The following is a 19,892-nucleotide window of genomic DNA, read 5'->3' as shown; positions in this document are numbered from 1 at the left end:
CTGAGATCATCCTATAAAGATCTCATGTTATGCAAGGCGAGGAGTAAAGGAAGGCTTTCTTGGAAGAACAACATTTTCTTGTTCCCAGACTTTGCGAATTCAACAAGAGTGAAACAAGATCGATTCAAGGAATGCAAGAAACTCTTACATCAAGGGAAGGTCGCTTTTGTACTGATGTTCTCAGCCAAATTGAGAATAGATACAAAGGATGGCCGCAAAATATTTACATGCCCACAGCAAGCGATGTCCTTCATAAAGTCAATGGAATGAGTAAATCATTGTGCGATGCTCTCGATGCAACCGAGTGGGCCTGACTCACTGAACATTCACTTGACTGTCCGAGGAAACTGAGTGCCTTCTTTGTTTCTTTTTGTGCTAGCAGCACTCCTTCGGGATAGTTTGTGGATGAATCTGCATGTTCTTTGTGCTTATGCCTCTTATTGGTAGGTGTTTGTTCTGTGGAATATTTCTTGCAAAACACTGGAGTGATTAGGGCATCTGCTCCACTCATGTAACAGCCAAGTGAGCCTGACTCACTGAACATTCACTTGTCTGTCTGAGGAAACTGGACGCCTTTTTTGTTTCTTTTTGTGCTGGTTCCGCCTAGCAGCTGGAGTTTGTTTTGTGGAGGAACACACCTTCAGAACAGTTATGTGGATGAATCTACACATTCTTTGTGCTTATGCCTCCTATTGCCTGGAGTTTGTTTTATAGATTATTTTCTGTGGTGTAATTCTGTCTCACAAAATTTGTATAGAAGCACCGGACCTGAGCAATCCGATGGCAAAGTTGTCACAGGGGTTCCCGTAGGCATACATGGACTGTTTGAGTTTAGAGGGATGGACGCCAGTTGGCGCTGTCGTGCGCGGGGTTAATGCGCACGTTTTTCTTTTTTCTGTTTGTTTGTTTCTGGGGGAAGTTCGGGGTTTGACTGTTGTACTCTCGGAATGTGGTCGTTAGAATTTTTTATTTTTGACACACAATCTATTTTTTCTTATATGTCAAAATGTCAGATGTTAATATGAGTGGATTGTCTCTCTCCACGTGGAATGTGAATGGGTTGGGGCACCCCGTAAAAAGAAGGAAGGTTATTTTCTTAAACGTAAGAAATATGATATAGTGTTTCTACAAGAAACACATCTTTTCCCGCTGGAAGCTGAAAAATTTGGGAAGATATGGGGTGGACATGTTTTCTTTAGTGCTGGCTCAAGTAAGAGCAGGGGAGACATTGATAAGTAAGCTTCTACAATTCAAATGTCTCAGACAAATTAAAGATAAATTAGTAAGAGTCATTATTGTTTTAGCAGAAATTCAGGGGTATAGGTTAATTTTGGCTAATATTTACACACCTAATACTAATAATCAGGGATTTTTATAGATCTTGAAGGGATGTTTGCAAGTCGCTGGCACCCCTCATGATATAATATTGGGAGGAGACTTTAATCTTTTGATAGACTCAGTCCTATCATCATATTGAAGCAAAAGTGTGTAAGCCCCCTAGCACAACAAAGACACTTCACAGGATGTGTAAAATCTTGGTCTTACAGATATCTGGAGACGTTTGAATCCATCTGGTAGGGACTATAACATTTTTTCATTAGTCCATAAGATTTATTCTAGAATAGATTTTTTTTTTATATCTAAGTCCCTCATTTCATCTGTGTTGATTGTTCAATTGGAAACATTTTAGTCTCAGATCACACCCTGGCAAGTTTAGAGGTGTTGCCACATATGGAGAAAAATAAATCATATAGTTGGCACTTTAATGTATCCCTTTTGCAAAATCCTGAATTCCAACAAATATTAAAGGCTGAAATTAATGTCTATATGGAGACCAACTGGTCCTCAGTATCCTGTGGGCATGGCTTGGGAGGCACTCAAGGCGGTTCTTAGGGGTCGGATCATACAGTATGCCTCATTCACCAAAAAAATCCAAAGCATGTGAACTCATGTTGGAAGGGAATATTAAAAGTGCTGATACAGAGCTGAAGCGCCGAATGTCGTCTGATGGCCTCAGAGAATTGACCCGACTGAAATACAGATATAATACTATTTTGTCGTGGAAGGTGGAGTTTGGGCTATTCAGGGCAAGACAGTCATATTTTGAGTCAGGGGACAAAGTAGGGAAGCTTTTGTCTAGATATATAAAGCAGAGAGAGTCTTTTTCTACCATTCCCTCTGCTGGTGATGAAATCTGCTGGTGATGAAATACAGGTGCATCTCAATAAATTAGAATGTCGTGGAAAAGTTCATTTATTTCAGTAATTCAACTCAAATTGTGAAACTCGTGTATTAAATAAATTCAATGCACACAGACTGAAGTAGTTTAAGTCTTTGGTTCTTTTAATTGTGATGATTTTGCTCACATTTAACAAAAACCCACCAATTCACTATCTCAAAAAATTAGAATACATCATAAGACCAATAAAAAAAAAACATTTTTAGTGAATTGTTGGCCTTCTGGAAAGTATGTTCATTTACTGTATATGTACTCAATACTTGGTAGGGGCTCCTTTTGCTTTAATTACTGCCTCAATTCGGCGTGGCATGGAGGTGATCAGTTTGTGGCACTGCTGAGGTGGTATGGAAGCCCAGGTTTCTTTGACAGTGGCCTTCAGCTCATCTGCATTTGTTGGTCTCTTGTTTCTCATTTTCCTCTTGACAATACCCCATAGATTCTCTATGGGGTTCAGGTCTGGTGAGTTTGCTGGCCAGTCAAGCACACCAACACCATGGTCATTTAACCAACTTTTGGTGCTTTTGGCAGTGTGGGCAGGTGCCAAATCCTGCTGGAAAATGAAATCAGCATCTTTAAAAAGCTGGTCAGCAGAGGGAAGCATGAAGTGCTCCAAAATTTCTTGGTAAACGGGTGCAGTGACTTTGGTTTTCAAAAAACACAATGGACCAACACCAGCAGATGACATTGCACCCCAAATCATCACAGACTGTGGAAACTTAACACTGGACTTCAAGCAACTTGGGCTATGAGCTTCTCCACCCTTCCTCCAGACTCTAGGACCTTGGTTTCCAAATGAAATACAAAACTTGCTCTCATCTGAAAAGAGGACTTTGGAACACTGGGCAACAGTCCAGTTCTTCTTCTCCTTAGCCCAGGTAAGACGCCTCTGATGTTGTCTGTGGTTCAGGAGTGGCTTAACAAGAGGAAAACGACAACTGTAGCCAAATTCCTTGACATGTCTGTGTGTGGTTGATGCCTTGACACCAGCCTCAGTCCATTCCTTGTGAAGTTCACCCAAATTATTGAATCAATTTTGCTTGACAATCCTCATAAGGCTGCGGTTCTCTCGGTTGGTTGTGCATCTTTTTCTTCCATACTTTTTCCTTCCACTCAACTTTCTGTTTACATGCTTGGATACAGCACTCTGTGAACAGCCAGCTTCTTTGGCAATGAATGTTTGTGGCTTACCCTCCTTGTGAAGGGTGTCAATGATTGTCTTCTGGACAACTGTCAGATCAGCAGTCTTCCCCATGATTGTGTAGCCTAGTGAACCAAACTGAGAGACCATTTTGAAGGCTCAGGAAACCTTTGCAGGTGTTTTGAGTTGATTAGCTGATTGGCATGTCACCATATTCTAATTTTTTGAGATAGTGAATTGGTGGGTTTTTGTTAAATGTGAGCCAAAATCATCACAATTAAAAGAACCAAAGACTTAAACTACTTCAGTCTGTGTGCATTGAATTTATTTAATACACGAGTTTCACGATTTGAGTTGAATTACTGAAATAAATGAACTTTTCCACGACATTCTAATTTATTGAGATGCACCTGTATTTACCTCAGCCATTGATATTAATAATGCTTTTAAAGAATTCTATCTTGATCTCTTTAGCTCCACATCTTTGTCTAATGATGAAGACATTAGAAAATTTGTGGAACCATTAGAACTCCCTAAACTGACAACTGAGCAAAAAAAATTCTCTTGATTCTGATATAACCTTGGAGGTGCTTGGTGAGGTAATGAAGGCCTTGCCTACAGGCAAGGCTCCGGGGCCAGATGGCTGAGTTTTTTTAGATCTTATGCTACAGAACTGGCTCCACATTTGTTAGAAGTTTATACAGAATCATTAAAGAATGGAAAGTTTCTGCCAACCATGACTCAAGCCCGGATCAGTCTGATTCTTAAAAAGGACAAAGATCCAAGCGAGTGTAAGAGTTACCGTCCAATTTACCTGATCCAGCTAGATGTAAAAATATTGTAAAAAATTCTGGCTAACTGATTAAGTAAAGTTATGACATCTCTTATACATGTAGATCAGGTGGGGTTTATTCGGGGCCGCAGCTCTTCTGATAACATTAGGCATTAGGCAATATATGGGTTCGGGAATACTTTTATTGGTTGGATTAAGTTACTTAATAGACACCTGGTAGCGGCAGTACAAACAAATGGATTAATTTCAGATTATTTTACTCTGGATAGGGGCACCCGGCAGGGTTGCCCTCTTTCGCCATTATTGTTCTGTCTTGCCCTGGAACCATTAGTAGCCACGATAAGAAGGGAAGATGATTTTCCAGGGGTGGTGGTGGGAAGTGTGACGCATAAGCTTTTGCTTTACGCAGATGATATTTTAATATTCGTCTCCGACCCAGTTAGATCTATGCCTTGCCTCCATAGAATTATTAATTCCTTTTCTAAGTTCTCAGTTGAGTCAAATGAGTCAATTGGTTTAAATCCGAAGCTTTGGCTCTGACAGCATACTGCCTAGTAATGGCTTTCCAGCCGAGCGCCTTCCAGTGGCCCAAAGAGGGCATTAAGTATTTGGGCATTTTATTCCCAGCAAATTTGTGTGATTTAGTTAGAGTTAATTTTGACCCCTTAATAAAAAGGTTTTCGAGCGATGTGGGCAGGTGGGCTTCATTACATTTATCTATGATTGGGAAGGTTAATGTTATTAAAATGAATTGTATTCCAAAATTTAACTACTTGTTACAATCTCTCCCTGTAGATATCCCCCTCTCTTATTTCAAACAATTTGATGGCATAGCGAAGTCCTTCATTTTGAATGGTAAGCATCCCAGATTACATTTTAATAAGTTACATAGGCCGATTGACAAAGGTGGGCTAGGCCTACCCAAGATATTGTTTTATTATTATGTATTCAGTCTCAGACATTTGGCTCATTGGTCTCTTCCACCTGAGAGAGCCCCTCCCTGGTTTTGTATTGAACAGCAAGTTCTTGCCCGTATTTTGCCATTGCAAAGCCTTTCTATCAAACTAATCGGAGAAGTTAAGTTACACCACGTTATCTCGCATTTGACAAAAGAGTCCAGTGTTTAATTTGGACATTTATTTAAATGTTGCCTCAATCATATGGCTGAACCCTAAATTATGTATTCATAAGTCCCCTTTCTGCTGGTCAGAGTGGATTGTGAGGGAGGTTACTACACTTGTGACCTATATGTGAGTTGAGTGTTGAAATCTTTTGAAAATTTGGTTCAACATTTTGGGATTCCCAGATCTCAGTTCTATAAGTATTTACAGCTGCGCCACCTGCTCTGTATTGTTTCTGGGAGTAGCACACACGCACTCCTAAAGCGGCAGATACTCTGGGAGAGGTGATTTCTGCGTTTGGAAAAGGTCATGAGGCATCAGTGTATTACTCCCTGCTAATTCAGAGTCTGGGGGTCGGAGCTTTAACTTCTATCAAGAGATTATGGGAGAAAGATTTAAACTTGGTATTGAAGGAGGGAGTGTGGGCTTGGATTCTAAAAAACGTCAAGTCTGCATCTAGAGATGCAAGGGTTCACCTTATGCAATTCAAGATTTTACATAGATTCGATTGGACCCCCTCTAGGTCAGTGGTTTCCAACCTTTTTTGGGTACTGTACCCCCAAAACACTTTCACCTGCCTGAAGTACCCCCTTATGCGTGTGTGACTGGTGTGATTCCTAGATTAGGTGTAAATTTGACTAAATTAGGTTTAATATCAATATTATTTGTCTGTCTGTCATTTACCTGTGAATAATGATAATGTATTACTATAATAATACTTGTACATTTATCAGTTTTCAAGAGTCCAGACCAGTTATACAAAAACAAAGATACAATTTTATACACGTAGTAGCAGCCTACTCTCAATATGACCCATATGTATAGACTTGTGTACGACACAAGAGGACTCACCAATCATTGAGAAACTTGACCCTGTCTCTCACTCATAAGCTTTGTCAGTCTTGGGGACAGTGTGGCAACAGCAGTTATCAGGCTTTTCTCCAATTTGAGTCTGTTCCTGTGCTTGGTCTTGATTATTGTCATAGATGAAAATGTCACTTCACATAAATATGTAGATCCAAATCACAGCAGTTCATTCAGTGCATGTTTCCCCAAATCAGGATATTCCTTCTCCACATCACACCAGAAATGTGACAGTGTTGTCTCTGAGTACCTCATCTTCAAGCCACAGTCTGAGGACACAACCAGCAGATTTTACTGCAGTCAGGTAGGAAGTCGGTGTGAAGCAGTAGCTGCTGGTGCTCAGTCCCACTGTCATGACAGAGCCTTTCAAACAGTCTGTGATTCAGAGGCCTGGACTCAATAAATTTAATCACTTTCACTGCGTCATTCAAAACATCATGTAACTCAGGACTCATTCTTTTGCTGGCCAGTGCCTCCCTGTGAATGATACACTGATTCCACTCAACGTCGGGATTGACCTTCTTTATTTGGGCAAGTAATCCTTCCATCCTCCCAGTCATTGATGCCGCACCATCTGTGCATACATGAGTACAGGATTTCCAATACAGATTGTGCTCTGAGAAAAAGCTGTCAATAACGTGAAACACGTCCTCACTCATAGTGCTCCCCGTTAGCTTCTTGCAGAACAGAATGTGCTCATTAATTTCCGAAATGTCTCTGTATCGCACAAACGCAATCGGGCGGGCTTCCCTGTTGACATCGGTCAATTCATCCAACTGCAGAGCAAATGAACCGGAATGTTTTAACTTTTCCACCACTTGATCAATATTATCAACGCCCATGTCATCGATCCTGCGGCACACCGTGTTATTTGACAATGGTACAGTCTTCAGTACATCAGCTGCTTTCTTATCAATCATTGTTTCTGCGAGAATAACAGCAGCAGGCAAAATTAGCTCCTCAGCTATAGTAAACGGATTTTTGTACTTAGCCACAAGTAGCGACACAGCATATGAGGCTTCCAGTGCTTTGGTTGATACTGCAGTTGCTTTCTTTAATTTCTCTTGACTTCCCTTACATTCCGACCATACATTTGGGGAATAAACACATACAAAATTGGTTCTGACCAGTATCATGATTGGCAGACAAATTATTTTAAGGGGATGGAAGTCGGATGGAGCGCCCTCGTTTCTGGAGTGGTGTGCGGAGATGGGGAGGGTGGCAGCTTTCGAGGAGGTGGCAAGTAGAAGGCTGGGGTTTGGGGACTTGTCTGTTAGGAAGTGGGGCAGTTATTTGCCGTTTTTGGGAGACTCTCAGGGAGGGGATGTTAAGAGAGAAGTTTAGTTTAATTATGTATGTTTATTATATTTTTTTAATTATTTTTTATTTATTTTTGTGTGTGTGTATATTATGATTTGCAACCACAGGGGTGTTCGTTGGGGGTCAGGGTGGGGTTGGTGATTGGGGAGGGATATTAGTGGGGGTTAAATGTTAAATGTTGATTCGATGTATATGTGTTGTGTTTTTCTCTGTTGTGTATTTTTGAATCAATAAAAAAATATTAATTGGAGAATATGGACCGATTAAATCTTTTTATTTATTTATTTTATGCACATTAGTTGAAAATGAAATGCTCTTTTTTAACAGCCAGGAATGTTTTTTGCAATAATATAATGGTGCTGTATGGTTTATGTATTTATTGCGCCCTCTTGTGGACTAAGGAAACAACGTCAGTTTAAGAATCAGCTGACTTTAAAATTGGAATATTATTCAAAATCTGAAAATATTTAAGGTAATAATTCAAATTTAGTTTCTCTGCTCAGCTGAGAGCCCTAATGCAAAGCAACAACTCTTGATCGTAGGTCCACATCAGCAGATGCTCAAAATGTTTGAGTGCTTTTTAGAACTCAAAGTAGCTCTAACCCACACCTCCAAACTCATTTCATTAATTGGATGCCAGGTTTGCCAACTCCTGACTCTAATTAGCTTTTGTTGACGTCATTAGCCTAGGGGTTCACATACATTTTCCAACCTACACTGAATGTTTGAATGATGTATTAAATATGTACAAGAACATGACAATATTTTTTGTGTTATTAGTTAAAACAGATTGTGTTTGTGCATTATTGTAACTTAGATGAAGATCAAACCAGATTTTAAGACAAATTTATGCAGAAATGCAGGTAATTCCAAAGGTTTCACATACTTTTTCTTGCCACTGTATCTTGTTTTAAGGATAAAGTTATATCAGAAGCAAAACTGCATAAGATATAAAGACTTGTTTTAAGATAATATATCTTGAATATAAGTGAACAAAATCAAATATTTTCTTGTTGTAAATATTAAGAAATATTGAGAGAAATATTGTAATATCTAATTCAAATTTGCTTCCCAGTACAATTTATTTAGTTTTAAGGATGTTTAGATATTTTTATTGCAAAGATTCTGATTAAAATAAGATTTTTTGCAGTGTGGATTCCAAAACACCGGCAAGCAAAGAGTGACGCATATCGATGCGTTCAAAAACAACAATGCATGACAATCTTTGTGCGATAGCCAGTGTAAATAACCCTCAGCGCATGTTCGCATGTATAGGAAAATTATGTGACAACACATCCAGAATAAATTACCACAAGCAAATATTCACTGTACATAGCATATGCACTATTACAGTGTTATGATATAAAGGACATCTGGCCAAGAAAACACATTGATGCATGCTGAAAATAAGATAAACTCCATTTTTAATGTTGTTTCCCATCCATGAATCACCGGCATATTCAGAAGTGATTGTATTTATACCCCTGACATCAGTTGCTGAGTAGATGTGGACTTTTTGGACAGTGTGCCACGGTTGATCTCAGCACCTGGGATAGACCTCCATATTGTGGATGAGAGACAACTGACTTTGAGGGTTTGTGGAAAACTAAAAGCTTCTATTTGTTTAAGAGAGATCAAGTCATGTCACATGTCTATATATTTCTAATGTCAAGGTCACAATCACCAGCAATGAAAAGTGAGATGGAGCCATGGGCAAAAAAACTAATCTGTGTGCACACAATGACAGATTGGAAAAAATACTTAAAGCTGTCAAAACAGAAAAAAATTAGATGATGTGTAGACTTATGATAATTATAACAAGCGCTGTATTCCGGTAACAACAGCACTGTCGACAGCAAGATTTGATCAGAGGTTCAAATGCAAAGTTCCAATGCTGAGGACACGAGTAGTACAGAAATACATGAGTAAATTTTTTCATTTCAGGGGTATTCTTTTGTGTCGAGACCTGCCTTGTACAGATTACACCTTTGAGACTTTAAGGCAGTTTTAATGCACTTTTTGGTGGTACAAGACTAGGTTTGACAGAGTGAATGTAATTGGATGACAAGCTTTAATATAAAACCATATTCAAATCTGAATGAAGGAGACTATCAGATACTAGAAGGGGGTAAGTGAAATCAAATATAAGACCGATAACAACACACAAATATTGGGTACAATTGGGTTAAAGGCCACCAATAGTAAAAGGCAATTTTGGTTTTATTTTCTACCAAAACACTAAATAGTAACAAAAATAAATTTTCTGACACACTGCCGAACAATATCACACTTCTAGCTGCAACAGACACCCTCTGTGGAAATGATGCGTCCCACATAACAGACGATTCCCAAGAGCAGCCCGAGACAGATGCGAGTTAAGGGTTGAGTGCCGCTTCCCCATCCAAAATCCTCAATATATCTGTCGTTGTTTGCGATATAATGATTGCGATGATGGTTCTCCCCCGCACAAATACTCAAGTCAAAGCTGTAGGTCGGAAAACCGTCTCACTTGTGACATGCTTACGATCTTTTATCCAGAGGTATTATCATAACATCACCATGACTGGATCATCAAGATCAAATGAGGCCTGTTACAAACAGCTGAGGAAATTCCTGCAGGGACTTCAATTAGCAATAGACGCCATAAATTGCTAGTGTTTGTTCATCTCCGCGATAGCTATTCCTTTTGCTACTATATGAATTAAATAAAATGTGAACATGAGGTAAAATAAACTAGATCTTTACATTTTCTGAAGAATATGTGGTGCTTGACCTTGCAAACGCTGCACTATGATGCTAAGGTTTTTTTGCAAGGTTTTGCTATGTTGTTGCTAAGGTGTTCTAACTGTGTTTACTTTGTTGCTATAAGGTTTTTAGGGTTTTCTGCATGGTGATTAGGTGGTTGTTGCTTACTGGTCAGAGTCAAAGGTGGCCACCCTCAAGTATCTAATATATTTGGTCTCTAAACATGGATCGGGTCACTCCATCAGTGTAAGTCTATGGGATTTTTTTCCATCACCCATTTTATTGTCCAGCAGGCAAAAATGTAAGGTCCTATTGCTTTGTAAAGTACTAGCACACCTTTCCTTAACAAGCCACATGATTAGTGGTATCATTTATGTCTGTAAAACAAACAGTGTAGGGTGAGTTATGCACCAATATGAATAGTAATGACTTTTACATAAATATAGTCACAAGCAGCAATTATTTGTGTCTAAGCAGTTTGGAAAAGTGGAGAAAATGAGCATAATTGCCAAATTTGAAGGAACACATCTGTCAGGGTCAAAGTCATTTCAATAGTACTCTAGTTACTTTGAAGGTATTACGTCCGCCAATTTGTCCACCATTTTATATGGCGGGAAAAATAGACAGATAAGAAATCAGAGTTTTCCATTTGACTCGGGATCAGTCTTTGATTCTAGCCCATACGGTTGTGGAGATATGAGCAAAAACGTAAAAGTGTGTATTATAGCGTCACATAGGGTCGGATGGGTGTGTCTGTGCACCTGAGTAGTGGGGGGAATTTGGAACCATTCTGCAAAATTTGGTGTTTCTAGGACTTACGGTTTTCGCTACCCAAATACTTTTAGGGCAGAAAAACAAACCTTTGGTGCTTGAACCACCTAAGAATCATTTTAAGGTTATAGCAAAGACAATGCCCTGATTTGTCTTTACCTATTTTACATGTGCACAATAATGCAAAGCAACTGATTCAGTTGCAGTTGTGTTCTTTTGAAAGGCATGCACTTGTAAAGTTCAACATTTGTATATGCTTTCAGGAATGGTGTTGATTCCAGAACTATGTTATTTCCTCAATTGTCTTAATTTTGTCATATCCACACCGTGCACAGCCCTGTCATTCTAAGGTCACCCCATGGCATCAGCAGTGTGGAAATGCGCCTGAGCGCAGGTAAGTCATGCTGACGAGTCACAGTGCTGGCAGACAATATAAAGGAAACACTTTGTAAACCTCTGGTATAATGGTGTTTCCATCTGCCCCACCCCCACTTGTCCTGTGTATTGCCTACTCGGTCGCATGACGAATGCTTCCTCGTCACTCAACAGAGCTGCATGTATTAGCGATACCGGTGGTATTTATGGAAACGTGATCAGGGGTGTTGAAACCACAATAAATGAGCAGATTTCTCTTTTGTTCCAACACCCAATGGCCTCACTCCTCGTGCACAGGAGATAATATTTAGGCCTCATTTTCCAATTGGCCTTTCCATTAACAAAGACACCGGTAAATTTAGACCCAAAGGCACAATTGGTGTGTGAACAGGTTTTGGAAAAATGTGAGTGTCGTTAAATAAGGCATACACTTTGAGCTACATAATGATAGCTCCATTATTACATCTAATTATACATTTCTAGTCAAAAAGTTTGGACACACTTGACTGAATGTACAGTGGGTCTCAAAAGTGGAAATAAACAGAAAGTTTAAAGGATTTCGGAAATGTAAAGCAAAACTTTTGATTTAAAATTAAGGGAGAAATATTTAAGAAATATTTATTGGTCACTAATCAAAAAAAGTTTAATGAAATCAAATTTGTGACATGGACATGTTAACTCCTTTGTACAAAATGTCAGATTTCCTTGCTTCCATTGAGCACACAAGATAGCTTGCATAAATTTGTCCATGCCAGCTTGAGTGCATGCGACCCCATGAAATCAATATTGAAGTTTTGTTACTTTTAGTCCCTGTCTATTATCTTCAAGGTCATGGATATGCTAGTGTACTTCTGAACGTTGACTGAATTCGCTTTCAGCAGATATACTGGATGCATTTAAAATTTTGCATTTAAGCTCTCACAGTGGACAGCAGTTGTCTTCGAAATGAATAGGGCACAGGCATTTTTCGGATGTATAGCATGAGTAAGTAATCTTTATTTTTATGTTTTTCCTTTAAATACAGTACATGAGAATTTCACCAAACACACATTTGAGTCTTTAGAGACGTGGCACGTATATCTATCAAAAATGGATCTACAAACTGCCCAGATATAATAACATTTTCTAAATGTTTTCAAGACAATTAGAAAATAAGAACTTAAAATATATTTTGATGTTTTATTTTTCATTTATCAAAGATAATGCAACAAATCAGGACAAATCTAGAACAGGATTCATTACATTTTGAGACATAACTTGCTGTCAAACACATATTGAGCTACACATAATCTACTCTTAAGCTACACAGAAGTATTTTCTCAGGCACTTATTGAGTCTAAATAGATGCACAACTTAACTTTAATTTCAAAAGTACACCCAAATGACAATAGTCATATCATACTGTTTATGTGTTAAACTTGCTATAGTTTACCAAGTTGTTTCTTCATCAAATAGCAATGTCAAATGTAAATCAAGACAATTATTGAAACAACAGCGCCACCTTGAGTAGAAATAGCATGTATAATATATTTATGTGTACACGCATATGGAATACTGATAATTCTCCATTGTTGCACAGAAAATCAATGTGATATAGTATTTATTTGTATGAAAATAGTACACATTTCTCTTGTAATAAAAAAGAAATAGACATCCTGTGATAGTAAACTTAAATAGATATAAAATAATTTTAAAAAAATCATTTATGGAAGTCCAAAAATAAAAACCAGACACTATTACATACCTAGTGTCTCTAATGACCCTATACACTTTTGGTACTTAAACCATTATGAATAACAAATATTTATTTTTGCGTTAAAGGGTTAATGTATTGTGATTCAGAACACTGATATATTGTGATCTTTTACTCATTTGTTTCTCATTTATCTGTATTAGACTTTCACAGTGGCTCCAGCCTCTTCATTTACCCTGTCCATCTAAAAATAAATGTTACTTACACATACCATGTGTTTGAAATCATTATATGAAATTTATGCATTATAACTTTTGCATCAAAATAAATCTGTAAAACCATTGTAACGATTGCTTGGCAATGACAGGCAGACGATGATGATGTGAAGAATCCAAGTGCAGTGTTTATTTACATGAAGAGTGAAATCCAATAATGTGAATACAAAACAAAACAAACATAAACGACTTGAATTGACTTGACTAGCTTAAACAACATTACACCAAACAATGATACATTAACAATACCTGACCAAGGACCATGGCAAACATGAGGGTATAAATACATGGACAAGGGTAACAAGACTATTAAACTTCAACCAATGACAAACTAGAACTGATAACGAGTTGACAAGACAATAAACCAATGAAAACAAGACACATGAACATGGAGGGAAACAGGAAATCACATGACATGAAACACATGTCTATAAAACAGGAACTAAACTTCCAAAATAAAAGACATGAAAACAAGAACAAAACACATAAACGTGACATATCCCCCCCCCCCCACACACACACAAGGGGCGGCTCCCGACGCCCAAACAAAAACATATGTAGTTCACCTGGCGAGATAGGGCATGGAGCATGGCCTGGCGAAAGCAGGGCATGGAGACTAGGGCGGAGCCAGTGGAAGGTGGAGCCATGGAAGGTGGAGCCATGAGAGGCTTGAGGGGTGAAACTGGAGAACTGGGAACCCGGAGAGTAGCCGAAGGCTCGAAGAGCCAGGGTGGAGCCGGAGGCTTGGAGGATCAAAGTAGGGTCACTTGACGTGGCAGACGTGGTAACATGGCAAGGCAGGGCCACTTGACGTGGCAGATGTGGTAACATGGCATGATGAGGTAGGAATGGCAGCATGGCATAACGTGGCCGCTGAGGCTTGCGACACTGGCTCTGGGACAGATGAGGCTGGCGTGGGCCTGGACTGTGGAGCAGAGGTGGGCCTGGACCATGGAGCAGAGGCGGGCCTGTGACATGGCATGGAACAGACTGAAGCTTGTTTGTGACAGGGCATGGAGCAGACTGAGGCTGCCCTGTTACGTGGCATGGAGCAGATTGAGGCTTGGCTGTGACAGGGCATGGAGCAGACTGAGGCGTGGCTGTGACATGGCATGGAGCAGACTTGGATGTGACTGTGACATGGCATGGAGCAGACTCAGGCATGGCTGTGACATGGCATGGAGCAGGCCTAGGCATGGCTGTGACATAGCATGGAGCAGAATTAAGCTTGGCTGTGACAGGGCATGGAGCAGACTGAGGCTGCCCTGTTACATGGCATGGAGCAGATTGAGGCATAGCTGTGACAGGTCATGGAGCAGACTCGGATGTGACGTGACATGGCATAGAGCAGACTCAGGCATGGCTGTGACATGGCATGGGGCAGGCCTAGGCATGACTGTGACATGGCATGGAGCAGGCTGAGGTGTGGCTGTGACATGGCATGGAATAGACTCTGATGTGACAGACATGGCATGGAGCAGGCCGAGGCATGGCTGTGACATGGCATGGAGCAGGCCGAGCCGTGGCTGTGACATGGCATGGAGCAGGCTGAGGCGTGGCTGTGATATGGCGTGGAGCCATTTTTTTTTTTTTTATTGTCTTGAAAATATTTTAAAAATTGTACACTATCTGGGCATTTTGTAGATCCATTTTTGATAGATATAAGTGACGGGTCTCTTAAGACCCAAATTTGTAAGGATGTTTGGGAAAATTACCATGCAGTTAAGGGTTATATTAGAACAATGCAAAATCCACAAGTGGATTCAGACTTTTAAACTCACTGTATTTTCTCATGATCTTAAACCTCCTATGGTCTTCGGTCATTTTTGACCAGAATCCCTTTTGCTGATTTAATAAAAATGGTTTCCTTTATCTGAGCAGCACAAGACACTTGGTGACTTTTCCTCCACTTGCCAACTGAACAAGAATTTGGGCATGATTCGATAAAGTGGTCGTGAAAAAAATACAAAAAAATAAAAAAGACACCTTTTGTCTTCGCAATCAAAATTGACCAACCATTGAAAATGAAATGGAATGACCATAACACAGAGCATTTTTTTTTATCTGTCAAATACAATCAATAAATCAGCCATAAAGCAGAAAAAACACACTATAAAACATATACAGACTATAAAACACCCAGAGACTATAAAACACCCAGAGACTATAAAACATCCAGAGTGCACACACACACACACACACACACACACACTTACACAAACACACAAATAAACTGGTAACACAAAGCATTTTTTTTAAATTTGTCAAATAAAACCAATAAATTGGCCACAATGCTAAACACATAGGTGTCAGGTCATTTTTGTTAACTGCAAAATCTCACACATCAAATCAATTTTAAAATGCTAAACTTTGACTAATAATAGTTTGATAATATCTAAATATATACAGTATATCCAAATGCATAACTTGTGATCAAATCTAAAATTAGGTTACAACAATCAATCAGAATACACAGTTGGTGGCCGCATAGAGCATTGCAGCCATCTACTGACTATTAATGTCACAACATGATTTTCAAGTCGTTATTTATATTTTGTTCACCAGTTGGTAGCAATCTGCCTCCAATATGTCACATTCTCATATTTTCTTCATGTTTCATCTTATAGAAGTGTAGGTTTTACTGTACTAACTTTTCATAAATGTGCTTATTTGCATATGTAAATTAATCGTACAATTTAGAAATGTACATATATAAAAGATCATAAAATCCTAAAAGAAGTCCATCATTTTATTGCTATTACTTCAGAGAAGAAGAAAATGTATCATCATCATCATCATCATCATCATCATCATCATCATCATCATAAAAAAATAAATAAAAATTACACCTTCGCTGACCAGGAGGACCAAAGGTAGGGCTCATTTATGAAGACCATAGGAGGGTTGAAGATCTTTTGATCTAAAGGCTTAAATGCATGAAATTAGTTTTGTAGACAAATATAACTGGTGTTTACTGATGAATTTCCTTACACAACTAAACATTTATTTATTTATTTTAGTGGATGAGTTGAGCTGGATAGTGAAACAGAAGCAGATAACAAGTAGCCAGCATACATGTGATTTCCTTCAGTAGTTTAAAAAGCGTCATGAAGTTTGTTGAGAGAATACCCAACTGTAATTTAGACAAAGAATGGCTACTTTGAATTAGCTCAAATATAAGATAGTTTCGATTTGTGTAACATTTTTGGTTGCTACATAATTCCCATACTTCAATTTGTTTTATTTGCTTGTTTTAAAGACTTTACTATAATTCTAACATGTGAAAAATAAAGAATGAGTTGGTGTGTCCAAATTTTGACTGGTAGTGTGTCTAACAGTTGCAGAGTCTAAGGGGAATAACTCTGAACAAAGAACACAACCTGAACATAAGAAGCATAAACAGCTGTTAGTTAAACAAAAATAAATAAAAAGTTGACTGACAAAAGTTATAAATAATGAGCCTCCAAGCAGGTTGCTTTTCAGCTTTTTTTTTTCTTTCTTGACTGCTTATTTAAAACACCTGTCACTGATGCTATTTGCCCATGTATGGTCACAGGCCTATGAGAGAATTCACATAATTCATGGCGCATATGAAACCTTTGACTTGTGCGGTGGTAATTTACTGCTTTTATTATTGCACATATTACCTTCCTAGTGGCACAACCATTTGAAATTTCCACAATTGTTGAAGACACACTCCACCCTGGAGCAGATTTATTTTCACACATCTGGATGAGATGTCTGTAATTTCTCCCCGCCCTGCCGTTGTTTAATTTGCTGTTCAGAGTGAATATGAACAGAGACCCGGGAGCAGAGAAACCCTTCCTCGCAGCTCCCCCCGTCTACCTTCGGTTCAGTGTTTGGAAAGTTGGGAAAAGAAACAGCTTTTCAACAATGTTTGGGTGGTTTCCTTTGTGAATCGTGGTCACTGTGAGATATGTCAGCCTGGCATGCGTTGGAGCTCCTGGGAAAAGGCCGAATTTAATGACAGCTTTAACTGTTATGAAGAATATTTTCCAGATCTATTAACACATCTCATGTCTTGTAATTAACCCTGCCAAAAGTCATTTTAACAAAACGATAGTTTCCATTTACAGGAAACTCATTGATGCATAGAGATTATAGATACCGGTGTATCCCACGATATAGCTTGCATGGGATAGTGTTGGAGTAAATGATGTGTGGATGTTATTTGTGGTGTTTGCTATTGCTATTACTATTGCTCACACATAGGGTCAGTGATTTAAACAAACCTTTAATCCTAAGTATTAAACTTTGGCATGTAACTTGACCCTTACCATTTGTGCTATGGACATAAATGATGCCTCAAATCATGCAGCTTGTTGAGGAGAGGTGTGCTATTAATTCTCAAACCATTCTCAACCATACTTAAAAGAGGGATGAAAATGTCATCTTACTGTACATTTATGTAGTGGCCTGAGCCATATCTAAAGACCAGAATATCATAGACACTTGAGGCTGGCCTCTTTTGACTTGGGCCAGTAAGCAAACACCACTTAGCAACCTAATATCAACATGTTGAAAACACTCAAGAACACCTTAGAAACCGCATTGCTATGTCAAGGCACATCCACAACACCCTGGCATCACGGCAGCGAGTTTTGAAAACATAGATAAACATGCGTGGATGCCTCATTAGCAGCTGTTCCTGTGGTCAATGATACGTCGGTGTGGAGGTGGGGGTGTGGTTAAGCAGCGGTTTGTGAATGGAGAGCGAGATCAGGAAATGAGAACGGTAAGAATCATCACCTGGCAATGATTGTCTCTAACAGCTGTTTGTCATTGAAGTGAGAGTGGAGACGGGCTTTAAGAGCGAGCCAGATGCCAGTCCAGAGAGAGAGTGATGAGACACGAGCTGGAGAAAGACTCTATTGTTTTATGTCTGCTGAAAAGCGGAGTTCTGAGTGCGACCACTGAAAAGCAGAAATATTGTGTTTAAAAGAAATAAAAACATACCGTTTGAGTTGGATTCGCCATCTCCCACTTCCTTCTTTTCTCTAACTGTGAACTTTGTTACACTGGTGCCGAAACCCGGGATTAAGGGAGGAAGAATGCCGCCATGGATCCCTCACCTCTGGAAGACGTGGTCAAGACCTTCACCAGCATCCACCAGACACAGCATCAGGCCCTCCTCGAGTGCGTACCGAACAGGAGCAGCGATTCATTGCGCTCCTCCAGGCCCAAGCGGAGGACCGACAGATGATCTGGAGCTTGCTGCACAAGGAGGGTGCTGACGTCCAGACCCCGTGACCGCCCCGTCCCAGGTTCCGCTAATCAAGATGGGCCCCTAGACGATCCGGAGGCCTTCTTGGAGCTCTTTGAATGGACGGCAGGGGCATGCAGATGGCCGAGCACCCAGTTGGTGGTCCGGTTAATTCCACTGCTGTCCGGGGAAGCCCAACTCGCACACAGCAGTCACCAGCGTAGAGCCTCCTGGTGTACGCTGACTTGAGAAAAGCCATCCTGCAACGGGTCGGCCAGACCCCATGTACAGCAGCGCCAGTGCTTTTGCTCCCAGACCATTGGTGAGCACAGACCCATTCGCCTTCACCCAACAGCAGGGAAGCCTGCCAGAGGTGGTTGCTGGCTGAGCAATGCCACGTCAGAGCTGTCATCAATCTGGTGGTACTGGAGCAGTTCATCGCTTGACTTCTGAGAGGGATGACAGAGTGGGTCCAGTGCCACTGCCCAGCGTTGCTCAAATGGTCATCCAGTTGGCAGAGGACCACATGGTGGCGTATACGGGAGTTGGCGAGCCCCGAGACCCTTCTCTCTCTCTCTTTCTCTCTCTCTTGTTCTCCCGTCTCCCCTCCTCCCCCTGATTTCCATCCTGTTCCTCCCATACCGGCTCCTTGACTCTGAGGTTTGCACTACCCACCAGTTTCCCCTGCCCCTCTTTTCGCTCTCACTCCCAGGGTGATGGACCCGCTCTCATGGGCGTGGAGCCTGGGTATTTCCGGGACCAAAGCCTGGTGATGGAGGTGGGGACATTGGTTTGGGTCCCCAATGTGCCGCAAGCTGCCCCCGATTGAGCTGGGATGTACCGCATAACTGTGAGTATTAAGGGGGTACATACCAGGCCTTGGTGGATTCGGGTTGCAGCCGAACCTCCATCCATCAATGCCTGGTTCAAGACGAGGCTTTGGAGGCTAGTCACAAGGTGAAGGTAAGGTGTGTGCATGGGGATATCCACAATTATCCTATAGTGACCATGACGATTACATTTTGGGATCAAAAGCATAGTGTCGAGGCTGTGTTTAGTTCGTGCCTCACCCATCCACTAATTTTGGGCATGAATTGGCCAGCGTTTTCCATGTTATTAAGGGAAATTTGTGCAGATGGGTCCTGTAATAGAGCATTTCAGTGTGGGATTTGTGATGTGCTGGCTGGGAGGCGGAGCCAGGGCCATCTACGTCAGTTCCGCATCAGGATGACGTAAGAGAGTGGGAAGTTTCGGCTTCCCCAGCCCTTAGAGGATTCCGCAGCATCTTCCCGCAGCATCTAGGGGCGGTTCTGAGGTCGCTGCAACAGGGGGGA

This window comes from Myxocyprinus asiaticus, chromosome 22 (genome assembly GCF_019703515.2).
Source record: "Myxocyprinus asiaticus isolate MX2 ecotype Aquarium Trade chromosome 22, UBuf_Myxa_2, whole genome shotgun sequence".
NCBI lineage: Eukaryota > Metazoa > Chordata > Actinopteri > Cypriniformes > Catostomidae > Myxocyprinus > Myxocyprinus asiaticus.
The sequence above is the reverse complement of the archived record's forward strand: the minus strand, read 5'-3'. Positions refer to the sequence as shown.